General features: G+C 34.9%; 1 pseudogene; it reads left to right on the top strand.

Annotated features, from left to right (window-relative positions):
• The first annotated feature begins 1,395 nt into the window (after nucleotides 1-1,395).
• On the top strand, nucleotides 1,396-2,374 carry LOC149205407 (uncharacterized; annotated as a pseudogene).
• Nucleotides 2,375-17,364: the final 14,990 nt, after the last annotated feature.

Raw genomic sequence — 17,364 nt, 5'->3', positions numbered from 1 at the left:
TGCAATGAAATTCTTACTTATTTAATTTGTGATAAATAAATTTTAATGGTATGTTATCATCAAATAAATGTTTAGATATAAATAAGTTATTTCTCATCTTATTGTGTTTAAAATTAGAGAAATTTAGTTTTAGTTAGATGACCTTAGGAAGGAGCCTCACACGTGGTATCAGAGCCTAGGTTTAAAATCTGGACCTTGAAACCTACCTACAAGAAAAATATATCGCAAACAAATTTAATTATATTAGAAACCAAAATAAATTGAATTATTAAATTATTAAATGACATTGACTGTAAATTTAAATGAAAAAGAAATATCAAAAAAATTATTTTGCAAAAGAAAACAGAATATCCAAAATTGTTTCACAGCGTGTGCTTGATATGGAATACTAGGCTTTACACTTCGAGAGTTGACACCCATCGGATTAATCCAAGGGTAAAGTAAATTTCCGATTATTTATTTCAAAGCAATAATCCACACTCCAACTCTTAGTATTCCAACGATGATGCTGAGCATCTTGCTTGAAATCTGAGTACCTCTGAGTTACACCATAATGAACAAATATTCATTGAGATCCATTACAACAACAATTTTTATGGCTATTGTTGTTTGAGGTGAAATGGAGGACAACGGACTGAAGAAACAGACAACTTAATTGTGACAATTTCGTGTGCCTCTTCCTTCCTCCATTCTTCCAATCCTCTGGTATTCCCAAATCTTTTGAACCATATTTCAGCGAAGATCTTGTGCAAGCTACCTCGCTATGGCCGCGTCGTTTCTTCTTGCGTGTGTCGTTCTTGGAGAGATGCCCTCCTTTTCTCTTCAATAACCTGTGACCAAAAAGAAGAAGAATGGCTTTACATTTCTGTGATCGACAAGACCCGGGCAATGCAAGGATGCATCTGGAAGGATGATTACAGATGGCTCTTGTTCGATCTAGAGAGCACCCGCAATAAAACTCTAATACCCCCACCTCTCCTCCGTTGTTTCTCAGTGGGGGAATATGGAGTCCAGGCAATTTTTCTCTGCAACAATCTCTTCGTGCAGAACCTTGGATTCTTCGATGAGGGATACGGTTCTCTCTTTTATAACGATTGCACTGGAGATTGGAGCGTGCTGCCTCATATGGACACCAATTGGTGTTTCTTTCCCTTCCTCTGCCTCTGCTCCTGCTCCAACTCTCGCCCTTGCACCTGCACCTCCATCTGACCTCCACGGCCCCAGAAGAATCATCGTGACCCCTTGTGCCAAGAAGTTCACAAAGAAATACAAGATCGATCTGGCAAACGTGATAGGCACCAGGCCCAATAGTCGCATTACCCCTACTGACATTGAGGCTACAACAGGCATGACTCCTTCGCCCCCTTCTCCTCCTGTATCTGCTCCACCCCTCCTATGGCGTAAATGTCATGGGAGTTTTAGACCCTAATACTACTCTATCCACCCTCTGAGGATTCTGAGTCTCCTGATTTCCTGATCACACAGCAGAAGGAAAAATTTGGCTTTGAACAGGACAACAACAATGGGCCATAGCTTGTTGTTTCAGAATCCTCCATCACCATATATTCAAGGATTAGAAATACTCCAGCTTGTCACAAGCCTGGTTTTAGGATTCACATAATGCAAGAATATTATGCATCTCAAATACTCAAAATTCAATAAAGGGTCTCCATTAGCCTAGGTTTCTAGCAAAACAAGAATGCTTATTTTGTATGCACCAGCCTTCTTAATCGCTTCCTTCTTTTTGTTTTGCAAATTAGACTAGCCGAATGCTAGCATTTTACTTTACAAGTCGAGTCTTCTGCACCTTTCGATTACTTGGAAGTTACACACACAGGCTACAATTCGGCTCCTTGTCTTGACAGTTGTAATAGCCCTTCATTTTTTCAAGAGGGTCGCTGAGGTGTTGTTTGTTCATCGATATTCTGGAGGAATGACCATCGATTTCGTCATTTTGATTTCCTTCATATACAGTTTTTTCGTTACCTACCTCATTTATGTTATGCAAATATCTGAGAGCTTGTCATCGCCATCCATGAACTTGATGCCTCTGGCCCTTTTCCTCTTTATTGTTGGCATGAGTGGGAACCTGTACCATCACTATTTGCTGTCAAGGCTTCGGAAGGATGGTGCGAAAGGGTACTGCATCCCACAGGGAGGGTTGTTTGAATTTGTGTTTTGTCCGCATTACCTTTTCAAGATTATTGATTTTTTTGGGCTTGTCGTCATCTCCGAGACTTCTTTTGGTTTCTGCATAACTATTACAGTGTCTCTGTATCTGTTGGGCCGAAGCTTATCAACGAAAGCATGGTATGTGAAGAAGTTTGAGGGTTTCACCTCCAATAGAAAGGTTTTGATACCTTTCTTATTGTGAGAGTTATAATTATTTCATCTATGTGTGTTCCATCTGTTTCTATTTGTGGACATTGTCATTGGATTATGGCTCACTCTTTCAATGGAACCTTTACAAATACATTTAATCCATTTCCTATTATGAGAGCCATAATATGCTCCATCTGTTTCTATTTTTTGACATTGTTATTATTTCACATCAAAGAACTAGAGCACTCATCGATTGGGCATTGCTTTTCTTAATTTCTGAATGAAAAACTTTCCAACTATTCTCCCATTGCTGGTGGGTCATGAAGCAACCTAGGTAAGAGGTTAGTGCAGACTTTATGCAGAATTTGTTTATGCACATAGACAGAATGATGCAGCGCACAGTTTCTGCGCAGAGAAAGAAAGCACACTATAGCTAATGTTGAAGCATTCCAAGCATGCCAAAGATGACACCAACAAGAAGCACGATGGCAAAGAACGAAAGTCATGGTAAGAAGGAAGATAAAGAAAATAACCCTAAGAGAATCTGAGAATCTAAATAGTTAGATAAGGAATTAAAGAGTTGGATAGGAAGCTAATAGTTAGCCAGAATAACAGACAAGAGTATATGTAGGCATTAGAAGTAACGTTTTTTAGTGGAGTCACAAATAGCAGAGTTGAACATAGAATCAACCCAGTTTGAAATAGGAAGCATAGAACTGATAGATAATGCATTTTTTTTCTGTAATATATGTGCTCTGAACATGTAACATGTGAATAGGTTATTGCCCTTTGAATGTTACCTGGTTTTGTGATTGAATGCATGTTTTAATTGTATTAGCAACATCTCCGTATGACCTTTAGAATTGTAGGGTGTTGTGTAATAGAGGTGGGCGAGTTGGGAACTTGGGACATGTTCCTCATTGACCTCCCATACCACGGTGAATGGTGAGAATATGTGTGTCTAATAACACATATTCACGTTTGAGCCTAAGTGTCACTGACCTAAAATCAAAATGAAACCAAGATGTCCTCCTTGTTTACGTTCAACTAGTGAGACAAATGGTTGCACAAAGTGATTGTTTTTCAAGGAGAATTGTTAATACTACAAGTAGTCTTTGATGTAGACACGATCTAAGTAAGGTATGGCTATTAGATTATCACTCTTATCTGAATTGATGCCCTTTTTATAAATAAGCCAAGTTTTTGACTGACAATAAAGAGTGTTTGGTTAAAACTATTGATGTTCATTTCTCTAAGAATTTCACTTGCCAACTAGGATGATAGGTGGAGATATGCATTTGGATATTGAATTGTATTGAGTGCAGATTAAACACTTATGAGGATTAGGATTGGTGATCACTTTATTATCTAGGATCTCTTGATCTTGTCCAATTGTCTATGAGACAACTTGCTTAGTACGATTAGCATCTTTCTATATAGCTTTTTAAAATAACGGTGGTATACTTAAGTTGATATGTATTTTTCTCATTGTGAAATTGGAAGGTGTTTTGGTATGCACCATAGTTATCTCTGCAATCATGCTACTTGGTTGGCCAAGTAAGAGGCCACTAGAGTCTATAGGAATCACGTCACATTGTCACAATCTACAATGTCGTAAAATATTCCATGGAAAAAAAGTTACATTGCAAACTATGTCTACCTTGGTTGGTTGGTCCATTCATCCTCAACCATCCAAGGTTATCGTAACATACCTGGCTGCTTTCCTTGGCTAGCAGGACACCCACTCTTAAAGTATTTTCTTTATAAATGTTGTAGCTATGTCCAGAGCTTCTAACAGCTACCCTCAGAATTTCTATGCAAAAACTAAATGTGGAATATTTAGGCATATACAGAAACCTGATGCATATGCAGTTCCTATGATGTACAACTCAATTGGCTTAGCCATATCAACAACATAAATCCATTTACTCAAGAAAAATACCCAAGTTCCCTACAAAAGTAGCATGATAGTGATTTTCTTTTAGTTGTACCAATAATTAGTGTCTTACTTAGGGATAGTCAATTTTCCTGTGTTACATATGTGTTTAGCTGGAGAAAAGAAGACGTACATTTCTTTTCTTTTCCCTCGTTTTTTCTACTTTCTACGCTGCCCCTTCTTATGGGATTTTGTTGTGAGCCTCATCATACCTGGCTTTTAGTGTAGGCCACAACCTTTCCTGAAGCTCTAGGTGGTTTGGCCATGTGGAGTACTGTATGCTATTTTCCTCGTGATGTTTTTTCTTCCATGGATATTCCCGGAGGATTGAGGACTGTTTACATATTCATCAGATGCATATCACTTGCTCATCAAAGATTCCAATGGCGCTGAATGATGTGTCATCAGGAGGTGATCTTTTCAGTTCGGGATTTTCAATGAGAATCTCTTCTATAATACCTTTGACTCCTATCCTCACGATTGGAATCATTCCTCTTTTGTAACTATTTTTGCATATTTGTCAAAATGTGGAGTGTTAGGGTTATGGTTTTGTTCTATTCTTCCTTAGCTTTTATAGCTTCTCAATAAGCTAGCCTACAAAGTCATCGACTGTACATGTCTTTCCAATAACATTAGCATCCAAATTCCCCAAGACCTCTATTCGTCACACTATCATGCATGGATAAAGAAATGGTGCAACAATTTGAATGGTTTAATATTGAAATTTAAAGGCAACACATATCAAGGCCCAAACTAGGATTAAAAAAAAAAAAAACAAGTCGGGCACCTGGGCAGTGATATGACCATTTATTCTATTTGGAATACAAACATCATAAGCATAAAGTGATAGAGCACAGAAACAGGTAATAAAATACTTGAAAGACAGACGATGCAAAAGATTCGTTAAATACAAATTTAGGATGACCTGAATTCCATACTGCTCAGAGAGGCTGAAAGAAGTGTCAAACATAAAAGACATTGTAACATAGGGTTTTAGTATTCACAGAATACCTTAGCAAATAGAAAATAAAAGGGAGAGGTCAGATGGAATGTAGCAAAGGAGAAATGAAAGATACACATCTCAAAAGACCATACATAGGTAGCGGTTGAATTTATTTTTATCATCTCCAACAACAATTTTATAAATTTGGTAAAAGACTCTATTTTCCTTTAAAGCTCTTGTAAATACTTTATTATGATTGATAAGATATTAATAAATCATGCTTTCAACATTTTTGTGCTTGGATTTAACTTCCTCGAAAACACTTTGATTCCGGAATTCAAAAAAAAACTGCTTCAAGTGTGGCTCCTCCATCTTGAGCAATTCGGATCACACACATTCTCTCTCTTCTATTCTTCTCCACATGTGCAAAGTCATGACGTAAATACGAAATTTGACTGAGTTATATATGTTGCCATTGTTGGAAATTCAGTTACAAGGATGAAAATTTTGATTCATGATAATTACTTGTCATTGATATATATGTCTCCATTTAACATCTACTTCATTAGGTTATGTCATCAAACAATTATACATTCAAAAACATAAAGAAAAATAGAGATCATAATGCAAAAGAACCAAGAGACACTAGAAGTTAGGCCAAAGGCTAGGGCAAAGCCTGTTGAAATATGTAACTAGGTTCGGTCTTCATAATGACATATGTAATCATGATTTTACGTATTTGATGTAATAAGAAAAATAAATTTATTGTTGTTGTTCTTAAGCCATGTGTTTCATGCTCAAGGAAATTTATTTTAGGTTTGGATACCATTGTGAGTTCCTAGGACTTGTCATTGAGTCTACAAGTCAAGAAAGTCGTTTTCATGTATGAATGACCCATTTGGCATATTACATTTTGTAAGAAGTTTTGGTCAAGGGTCTAGGTCTTGAAATTCGTCAATTGAAGATTCTAGAAGAAGAAGAATTCTCGTGGGTTTTCCTCTTAGATTAGAGAGGTTTTGGCCCTGGATGATCACCTATATCTTGTGTCCTTTGTCTCATTGTTCTTTATTGTTTGGTAGTTGTTTGATGAAGAGACAATAGTAATATTAACAAAAAGAAGAAGCTAAGTAAGTGAAGTAAAAATACATCACAAATAGTTATCAAAGCAAGAGAAATCACCTAATGTTACTGCATTTCAAACTCGGTTTGGACACTACAAGTTCATAGTTGTTCCATTTGGTTTGACCAATGCACCAGCAGTATTCATGAGCCTCATGAATGACATGTTCAAGAAGTATTTGGATGGTAGGGTTCGACAGCTCAGACGTCGCATGTTGGACCAGGTTAAGGTCCAGTGGGACAAGTATAGCCTAGGATCTGCTACCTGGGAGGATGCAGAGCCTATACGTCGTGACTACTCCTCACTTTTTTGAGCATCTGTGATGCCCATTTTGACTTAGATAACTACTTATGCTATGACTCTATTTATAGTTCCATGTTATTTATTTATGAATGCTATGTAATATTGATGCATTTAGTTGGACAGGTGAAACTACTTATATAAATCATTAAATGGATTAGGTATTGATGATTGAAATGTTTGATGTATGACCTAATGTATGACTTACTTGGTTATGATTTATCTAGTGCATGACTTATCAGAGTTATTGTTGTTTCATGTATGGCTTAAGTGGATATGATTTATCTAATGAATGACTTAGTGAAATTATGATATATCTAATGTAAGATTTATTTCCAGTATGAACTAAAAAATTGACACGTGGATAGTAGACTTAATAATATGATGTTTAAGATCACATATCTATATCTATTTTGTTGTTATATATATGCATGAATGAGAACTAACCTATAGATTGGAAAGAACTATATGATAACCAAGATCTACTCTTCCATTGGGGAAGGTCAAGACATCCAATGAGGAATGGTGTGATGTACATTGTCCTATTACATTTGGTTTCTACTTGATATTCTCTCTTATGACATGCGTAAAATGTAAATGATAGGTGGAAAGACTACCTGATTGGATTATTCGATGACAAGTATCCAACCAGCGTTGTAGTGTGGTCCATATTAGGGTGTTGACCTTAGTTGTAAGGAGGGGTGGAGGTATTTCCCACCGTGTAACCTCCAAACCTGGAATCATGGGAGGGAAGTGATGGACACGCTCCCCTAGACGTGTGATGACGATTGCCAGTTACCTATTGGGGAAGTTAGATCGATATAGTCGACGCTTCCACCATATTGGTTTTATCGGTGGTTAGATTGCTATAGTCGATGCCATAGTATATAACAGCACATGATGGATAGGGTGGGAACAGAAGTAGGTTAGGAAGGATAGGAGGATATAGATTAGTTGGAGACTCTTTATGGGAAGTGGTATCATTGCTAGACTTATTAAATTTTACTACTATATCTATCTCTCTATTTTGTTGTGCCTTATTGTCAAACTATGTTTTCAAACTGCTTTCGGGACGAATTTTTCTAAAGGAGGGGTGTATGTAATGCCCTACTTAATCTTATCATGCAAATTTTATTTACCTAAAAATATTGACTTATAATTATCAAGAAATATTGGTATATACTTACATTTGTGAAACTGTAATTTTTATTTACTAATATAAATTTTATTATTGTTATTATTCAATTCCCAACTTGTCTTCTCAAATTTAATTTTGGATAGGATATGGTCTCCTTCCATTTATTCCAATTTAAATATTCATATCCCAAGGTATCATCTCAAAATCTACTTGGGAGAAGATATGGTCTTCTCCAATTAATTTCCAAATTAAATATCCATATCTTATCCCCAAAATGTCTTCTCAAATCTACTTGGGAGAAGATATGGTAAGAAAAGTCAAGGATACTAAATGAAAGGATGAGGGGGTAGTCATGACATTAATGATAGGTGGTTGAGGTGGATGGGAGGAAGAGGCATAAAATGGGAAGGATGATGAGAGGAGAAGGGGGATCCTTGATCTTGGTTTTGGTTTGATTCAATTTTGGAGGATTTTGTTTTGGAGGAGGGATGTGGAGAAAGAGGAGGAAGATCAAACTTGGATCTAGAGAGTGTTGGTTAAACTTGGACACACTACATCTGGTTGGACTTGGGCTCGAAGGGCTAGGGAACCTGTGGAGGTTCCCTGGGCTAGGAAATACTTCCTAGTTGGCTGGGAGGCAAATCCAGTCGGGTAGTCAAGATGAGCATCCTAATAGAGTCAGGAGCTTAGGATCATCTCAACTAAGCTATTGGAACAAGTATTCTTCCGTTTATTGATTACTTATGTAAATGGTTGCAATGAAATTATTACTTATTTAATTTGTGGTAAATAAATTTTAATAGTATGTTATTATCAAATAAATGTTTAGATATAAATAAATTATTTCCCATCTTATTGTGTTTATTAGAGAAATTTAGTTTTAGTTAGAGGACCTTAGGAAGGAGCCTCACAAATTGTGTGCTTTCTTTTTTGTTGTGAAGTAAATATTTTGTATTTCCTAAAAATAGAGGTTTACCTACTAATCTTCTGAAGTTTGTTTTGGTCAACCACTAGGATGACTAGACCAGATCAGACACATAACTTTAGTTGTTTCAAAATTGAAAAAGGTATGGTGCTAACGAGAGTTCTTGAGACCTAAATGTCTACACTATTTGATGGGCTTCTTGGGCCATTTTTAGATTGAAAATTACATAATCAAAACATAAAATAGTTTAAAACAAAGGAACTAAAAGACATTTAGAATGAATTATCTAAATCAATGGCTTCAACTAGAATGGGCTTCGTGTTGTTGCCTAGGGGAGCAACCTAGATCTGGAGGAATTTCCATGTACTTCTTGATATGTCTTAGCCTTCGATCATTGCTACCATGTACCGCTGCATCGAATTTAGAGACAAAAAAATGTCCTTACTCTCTTTTTATCCACCAAAACTCTACCAAGGAGGAACTTTAGGTGCCAATAAATGTCCATTGTATACATGTACTGATTATAACATCATCTAGTATGCCTACATTTGGAACCTAATTTACTACTTCTTCCAACACTTCAAGATCCATGAGGGCGCATCCTTCATCGCTAGTTCCCTCTCTGGTTGCACAATTCCCTCTTGAACTTGTTGTGGAGTAACCTCTTTGTACCTAGTCGTTGAACTTTCATCTCTCACTTGAGCTCAAGTGTGTCTCCTTTCTTCGTAGTAGGTTTCTCCATAGTGCACTCGAGCTCTCTAACGTCGCATGATGAGCGTCAAAGGAGCATTTTGGGCCCAAGGGTAAACAAAATACCCCCTGGATAGAAGCTGACCACTAAAGGGACCCTTAACGCTAAGTGGGGCCGTAGACAATTAGATCCTTTTCCACAAGAAGGAACCAAAGTCCCCTTTTTCCACTCAATTTTATTGTTTACGTCATGACTATGGGGAGACCCGCTCTTAGAGATGAGCCTATCCACTTCACAATTTCCTAGGATGACAACACCATAACTACACAAATGAAGCCTTTAGAAATGCTCACAAAGGAATATGAGGCAGAATTGAACTTATTTCTCCTACCATTGATACCCCTTGTTGGCGAATTTTCTGGGATGTTTGGGATTAACTGAAAACACTATGTTTAGAGAAGCAATTTCCTCCCTGAGTCCGTCTAGACAACATGGAAAGTCTTGAGAAACCTAGAGTGGCGTTAAGTTAAACAACATGGTTGTGCCTAATGTTCCTTTGTAGCTCCGTGAAAGAGGAGCCTGAGTATTCATAGACCCAATTTAGAAACCAAATGAAGCACCAGATAGGAATGAGCAGTGTCCATTACGATAATGTAAATAAGAAGCACCAGCCCCGAGAAAGCTAAAAGAGCTCCATCCCCCTATTAACGCATTATGACCCATCCTTGATCAGTAAGCAATGATGAAAAAGATGTACAATTATTCCCCATATCGAAGTCTTGGAACTGATGCTCACCGCTTGACATCTATTGAATGCAAAATTAATGATTGGACATTGTATGGCATGCTTATTGGGTGACTTAATATCTGCCTTAGAGTCATTTCTTGGTTGTTCTATATAATTCTCGATCCTTCTCACGTTGCAAATGCAAAGAAGATTAGTCGTGTAGTTCACCAAGCAATCGATCAAGAGTCTATCCTATGCACTCTACATGCACATGCTTAGACTATTAATAGGGCATGCTGCCAAACGTCTCATTGACATGTGTTCTGGTAAGACGTCGACAACTTGCCCCCTGCCACCTCGCATCTCGAGCACCCTATCCACGATTAATTGTATGCTTGTTATGTCTTTTATATTTAACATAAAGTTAATATGTGACATATATGGATACATAAGATAGAAATGGCTAACTTAAATTTATTGTAAAGCAAAAGATCAAATCTTTTAAAAAGAAAAAATATATTAAAACAATAATTTAGTTTACCTTCTAAAATTTTCATCCATTTTTAACAATTAATAAATATAAATTTAAGGTAACTCTAAACAACCTATAATAAATAAAATAAATTACGTTTACTGAATTGTTTGTAAAAAAAAAAAATTACTCTATTTAAATATAAATTTTATTTCTTAATTCGAAATAAATCAAGAACGTTGTAATCCAAAAGTCCGACTTAATATTTCTATTTAATAAATAAATAAAAATTGCCATAAATTTTAACGTTTAATATAATGATAGACTTCTTTTTAATGATTATCGATCTCCACATTCATGAAAAGTCATAGGTGTTTGATTGATAAAGCAAAAAGTAAAATCATATCAATAAACAAATACACGTACGGATCAACCATTTCGACTCGGGGATTTCCCAGAAAAAATGGGAGGAGATTTAATGGAGTTAAGCGTACTCTTATTTAAGCGTATGGACAAAATTTGATTCACGTTACGGTCCCCCATTCAAAAGTTGTCTTCAACCCAAAGGTGTCGTGTTTTAAAGAATTGCTTATTACTTGGGGATAATTTCCCTTTTTTAAGATTTTCATATGTTTTTTATTTCGGGATAATTTATTTATTTATTTTTTTCCAAATTTTCTAACATGATTATTTTCGAGAGTAGGATTTTCACTTTTGTGGGGTTTTGACTCTTGTTAAGTCATAAATTTTTGGTATATTTGGTTTATGGGTTATTGGATATACTCTTGGTGTTATAGTGGTAGCCGCTAGGTTTGATCATGGGCCTCATCCATATTATTCCAACGAGTTTTCAATTCACAATGGTAAAAAAAAAAGAAAAAAAATATATTGTAATTTGTCTCCTTGTGGGATAAGTGAGTGGTTGACACAATGGTATGTTATACTCTCCACCCAATTTCAAATCTCATGGGGGGTCATCTTTGGCCTGTTGTGATAAGGCTAAAGGAGTAGGTTCCGTCACCATCATGGAGTCTCAGTTATTGCTAAGTCATAAATTCATAAATTCCTGGTATACCTGGTTTACAGGTTGTTGGGTATACTCTTTATGCCATAGTGACAATTGCTAGGTGACACAATGAGAGGTTATCCCCTTCACCTGGTTTCAAATTCCATTGGGACTGTTGTGATAAGGCTCAAGGAGAAGGCTCTCCCCATTTGTGGAGTCTCTACTATTGCTAAGTCATAATTTCCCCGCATATCAGGCTTATGAGTTGTTGTATATACTCATGGTTTTATAGTAGCAACCACTAAGTTTAATCTTGGACCTTGCCTAGATTACTCCAATGAGTTACCAATTCACCATGGTAAAAGAAGAAGAAGATTTTTATAATGTGAGAGAGAAGATTTATCACTAAGTAATAAACACTTATTTAGGACATGACACCTTTTGAGCTGAGGATACCTTTGAACTAGGCTTGTTATGTGAATCAACATTTTTCAATACACTTAAATCTTCATATTGTGGATCTCTTCATGGTACAACCAAATGGTTGGCATAATGAGATGTAATCCCTTCCAATCGGTTTCAAATCCCATGGGGGGCATCTTTAGCTCGTTGTGATACAGCTCAAGGAGTAGGCTCACCCACCTTGGAGTCTCAACTCTTGGTAAGTCATAAATTACTAGTATATTTGGCTTATTGGCTATTGGATATAATCTTGGTGTTATAGTGGCAAGCACTAGGTTTGATATTGGGTCTTGCTCAAATTACTTCGAGTTACTGATTCACCATGGTTTAACAAAAGAAAATTCATAATGTGGTCTCCTCGTGGGACCGACAATTGGTAAGCACAATGGGATGTTATCCGCTCCACCTGATTTCAAATCCCACAGAAAGACATCTTTGGCCCATTGTTATAAAGCTCATGGAGTAGGCTCCCCCACTCTAGAGTCTCAAATCTTGCTAAGTCATAAATTTCTAGTATATCTAGACTATAGGTTGTTGGATATACTCTTGGTGTTATTGTGGCAACGACTAGGTTTGCTCTTTGGGTGTAACCAAGATTACTCCAATAAGTTATCCATTCACAATGGTAAAAAGGGGAAAAAAACAATAATGTAATTTTAATTTTTCTAAATCTATTTAAGAAATCATGGATTTTGCTATTTCCAATGATTCTCCTTATAAATTTATTTACACTATCATAATTATGAAGTATCATCAAAGAAAACCTACAAATTTACATACGTGTGGAATGAATTTGTTACACTATCAATATCAACAATAAAAAGAACTATCTACAACAATGACCTTATCAAATTTTGTGTACACCTTATTTATTAAAGGATAAGGAATTTATATATTTTTGTTATTTAACTTATTTCCATTGCACTAAGAGGTGCTCTACAACTCAATATGGCAGGGATGTTGTAAAACGTTATGTAATGTAATGCTATGTTGACTCTATCAAATTGTTAAGAAAAGTTTGAGTTAGTCATTTGATGGGTTTACCGATGACAGTTTACAAGCCCGTGGTATTGCATAGCCCATGGTATTTGTCTGTGGTATTTTTTATGATGAAGCCTATTTAAAGTCCTGAGGAGATCCATTATGGAATGCAAGAGTACCACCTCAGATCCATCTTAATTCTACACTGATCCCTCTCAATACTTGGTAGATCCAAATTTAAAATGAATCTTGACTGGTATTAAGTAAATTCATAATTTTTATCAACTCAAAGCAAAAATAAAAAAAAACTCTAATATTTTTATATATACATAAATATGGTAAACATCAATAAGAGATCATCAAATCAATTAATATTTCAAAAAAAAATCTAAATTAACTTAAGAATCAGATTATATTCTCAAATATAAACTTTATCTCAAAAAAATATAAATATATAAAACAAAATCTAAAGAATGACCATCATTTGAGCAATAGTGGTTAGATGATGAAGAGGAACAAAATGTGAAACATCAACCAACTACATTTTCAAAGAAAGACAACAATGAATGCTTTAAAAATACGTGCTAAGAAAATTAGTGGAAAGAGAAAAAGATTGTAATACCTAAATGGTGGTAGTCATGAAGGAAGCCCTACCAAAGGGAATGAAACCATACCAAGGGAAATGAAGAAACTTTATAAATCTAACCACTCTTATCCTAATAAGGAGTTGACACACCATCGAAATCCCAAATCAAATGTATCATATGAAACCTTCTCCAAGAGGTGGCACAGGGTTAAAAAAGAAAGGCGTTTCCAGACTCTTTTTTTTTTTTGCATGTAAATAAATATATTATATAAAATTTGTCATATATACATTTAATTTCTCAATAAAAATAAAAATGAGATTTTTTTGGGAAACAAAATAATTAATAGTAAGATTATTTAAGTATTTTGTTTATTTTTTTTTGCTGAGGAGAAAGGGGAATTGAAGTGAAAGCACTTAATTTAGGATTTTATCACAAAATTTAGAAAAACTAGAAAGAATAATTTTGTTCTAAAGAACAAACTCACGAGTTAGGATAGATTATTATTTCCAGGGTTGCTGCTTGTCACTGGACTCCATTTTGTCCTCGATTTCGGGAACCATGCCATCGGACTAACTGTCCGCCTCTTGTCTTCTTATGTGTTGTCTCTGTCATATTTCTGGTTACATTTCAGCATCTCTCTGTTATACTTCTGTTTACATTTCAGCATCTCTTCAGCATGTGTTCATATGCGACCCTTCTGAACATTGTTGATTTCCCTTCGATCTTGCGCCTTCTGAACATTTTGGGAATATGTCCTTCCCATGCTCAACGATCTGCACAAATGTTTTTGGCAATATTGGCTGTCGCCCATCTTCTATATGTAAATCCTGATAATTATATCATCTTAATATAATCCATATAGCTTTTTTCTCTGAAAAGAATATTATTTCTTTGAAATTTGATTTTATATTAAGCTAAGGACATTGTTTAATTTTCAAGGTATATCTTTTGGATATGTCTCAAATAACCACTCACATGGGTATTTTATTTTAATAAAATGTACAAATATGTTAATTAAGTTTATTAATAAATTTATTTAATATTATTTTTTGTTTTTTTAAAGATGGTAATAAAATTTTGGGTAAAATTGTGATTTTTTGTTTTGTGTTTTTGTTTTTTAATATATAAATAGATTTAAGTCTTTAAATAATTTTCTACATTTAAATCAAATTACTTACGATTCTAAAAACTTCTATCATATTTTTTAAAAATCTATTGATTAACCTCTACTCAAATAATATACATTTTAAAACAAAACATTTAATATTATATATATATTTAAATATAAAATATTATCTAGTTTAAAACATTTTTAAATAAAATAGATATATTTCAACATATACAATATTAAATTAGAATATATATGTTAATATATTAGATCTAAGACTTTTATGACCCATAATGTAGATAGATGTCTTTTGAATTAATCACATTATTAGGATTTGGTTGACATTTGAACCAACTAATGTGGTCCATTTTCAGGGCAAGGTGAAGTATCAATAGATCTTAAGGAATAAATAGCATGGATGCATCATTGCCCAAAATTAGTTGTTGAAAATTAGCGATTGGTAAATTAGTTAATAAAATAAGTAAAATATTATTAAAAATTAGAAGTAAGGAGTTATCTATTAAAATAATATATATTTAGTTAAAAACTAGCTGTTATGAATAAATAAATATAAATATAAAATATTTTATACTAATATTTTAATAATTAATTATTTAATAAGGTAATATTTTATACCAATATTTTAATAATTAATTTTTAATAAGGTAAGAAAAATATTATTTAGAAATCCAAGGTAAGGAGTTATCTATTAAAATATTATATATTTATTTAAAAACTAGTTATTAGGAATAAATAAATATAAAATATTTTAATCCAATATTTTAATAATTAATTAATAAGGTAAGTAATATATTATTTAAAATCCGAGGTAAGGAGTTATCTATTAAATATTATATATTTATTTAAAAACTAGTTGTTATAAATTATTTTATTCCATTATTTTAATAATTAATTAATTAGGTAAGTAAAATATTATTTAAAGTACGAGGTAAGGAGTTATCTATTAAAATATTATATATGTTAGGATATTCCGACACATAGGAAATAGTTAAATACAACTTGGTCTAGTATAGAGTTAGGTATAGAGTTAGGTAAAGTGTGTTTCTTTACTATGTAAATTTTGTAACTTACAATCCGACGGTCACGATATGTAGTAATCCGACGGTTCATTCTCTCCTCGGTATTACCGACACTTGATCTGTGGCTTAACACCCAATTGGTCCATGATCTCTATTTAAAGAGCATGGAGGGTCATTTGTAGGGTAATCCGTCTATGAGAGAAGCATATGTAAATTTTCATTCTTTTATTAATAAATTGCCTGAAGTGGCTGCGTTGGCTTAGGCCATGGACTGTTTCCCTCTTTGAGGGTTTTAACCACGTCAAAATACTGGTGTATTGATCTGTGATCTATATGTGAGCGGTGTCCTTTGGTGTTCTGTCTGAGGAACTTACCTTGTAAATTCCTACATGGTATCAGAGCTATTTGAGGGCCGCGTCCATTGGTGATCCAAATCTGAAGCCGGTAGAACTGCATCCGACTACCGTTTCCTAGATCTACTATTTCTGACTGCTTTCGGGCCGAGAGGACTGCTCTGTTGTGTTGGGAGCATCTGTTCCAGTGAGAAACCCCTTTCGTTTCACGCGAAAAGGTTTCTGGTAGCCCTAGCTGCGTCATTTTTAAGATCTGGAGGTATATAGTGTTTATTTGTAGTTTACAGTCATTTTCTCTCTCTTTATTTCGGTTTCGGTTTATTTAGCCTTTTTATTACCGGATGTATACCTTTCATTTCTGCGTATGCTCTTTGCCCTGCGACTTTGTGCGATCTGGGCAAATCAGAAACAGAAAAGAATGATTTTTCTCATGCGTATGCTCTTTTCCGCTGCGCCTTAGTGTGATCTCAGAAAATCAGAAACATTGAGGAAAATATTTAGTTTTCGGCTAAAGCTAACTTTGAGCCGCAAGGTTCGTTTTTGAAAATATCTAGTTTTTTGCTAAAGCTAACTTCGAGCCGCAAGGTTCATTTTTTTTTGTATGTCCGTGTTGGGTTTTGTGTTTTTTGTTTTGTAGGGAAAAAGAGCTTTCTCAAAGCAAGCACGCAACCCAAAGCATAACCCCCCCCCCCTCTCTCTCTCATACTTTTTGTATAGCTCACTTGGTGCAAAGCTAATTTATGAGAGTAGAGGTCTTGGGTTCAAGTCTCCATTTTGTGGGGGCGGATTTTTTCATTTCCGCACATTCCCGCACTTCGTTGGCGACTTCGTCAATTTTTTTCAAAAAGCCATAATTTCTTCATCCGGAAGCCGTTTTCAGAACCGTTTTTTTTTAAACGGCCTAATTTTTCGAGATCTTTCCATTAGTACACTTAGTTTCAGCATCTACAGCTTCAGTTTCTGTTAAAAATGGAAAGTTCATGCCAAGTCATTCTTGATAGCACTAACTAATTCCAATGGTGGTCCTACATTGTGGATTTACTTAGAAGTAAAGGTCTTTACAGAATAGCCACAGGCCAAGAGACCAAACCGAAAGATGAAGATAAGGCAGCTAAATGGGAAAATAGGCAAGACCAAGCACGTGGGTTTATAGGGATGTCTATTTCTCCAGATCTTAGATTCCATATTGCAGAACTTGATACTCCTGATGAAACACTGCAACAAATTACTAAAGTCTTTGGAATTAAAAATGA

Source organism: Pinus tabuliformis, chromosome 1_2 (assembly GCF_031772625.1).
Source record: "Pinus tabuliformis cultivar Carrire ecotype Pingquan chromosome 1_2, CPIR1, whole genome shotgun sequence".
Taxonomy (NCBI): Eukaryota; Viridiplantae; Streptophyta; class Pinopsida; order Pinales; family Pinaceae; genus Pinus; species Pinus tabuliformis.
Note: the sequence above shows the minus strand (reverse complement) of the source record. Positions and strands in the feature narration are given on the sequence as shown.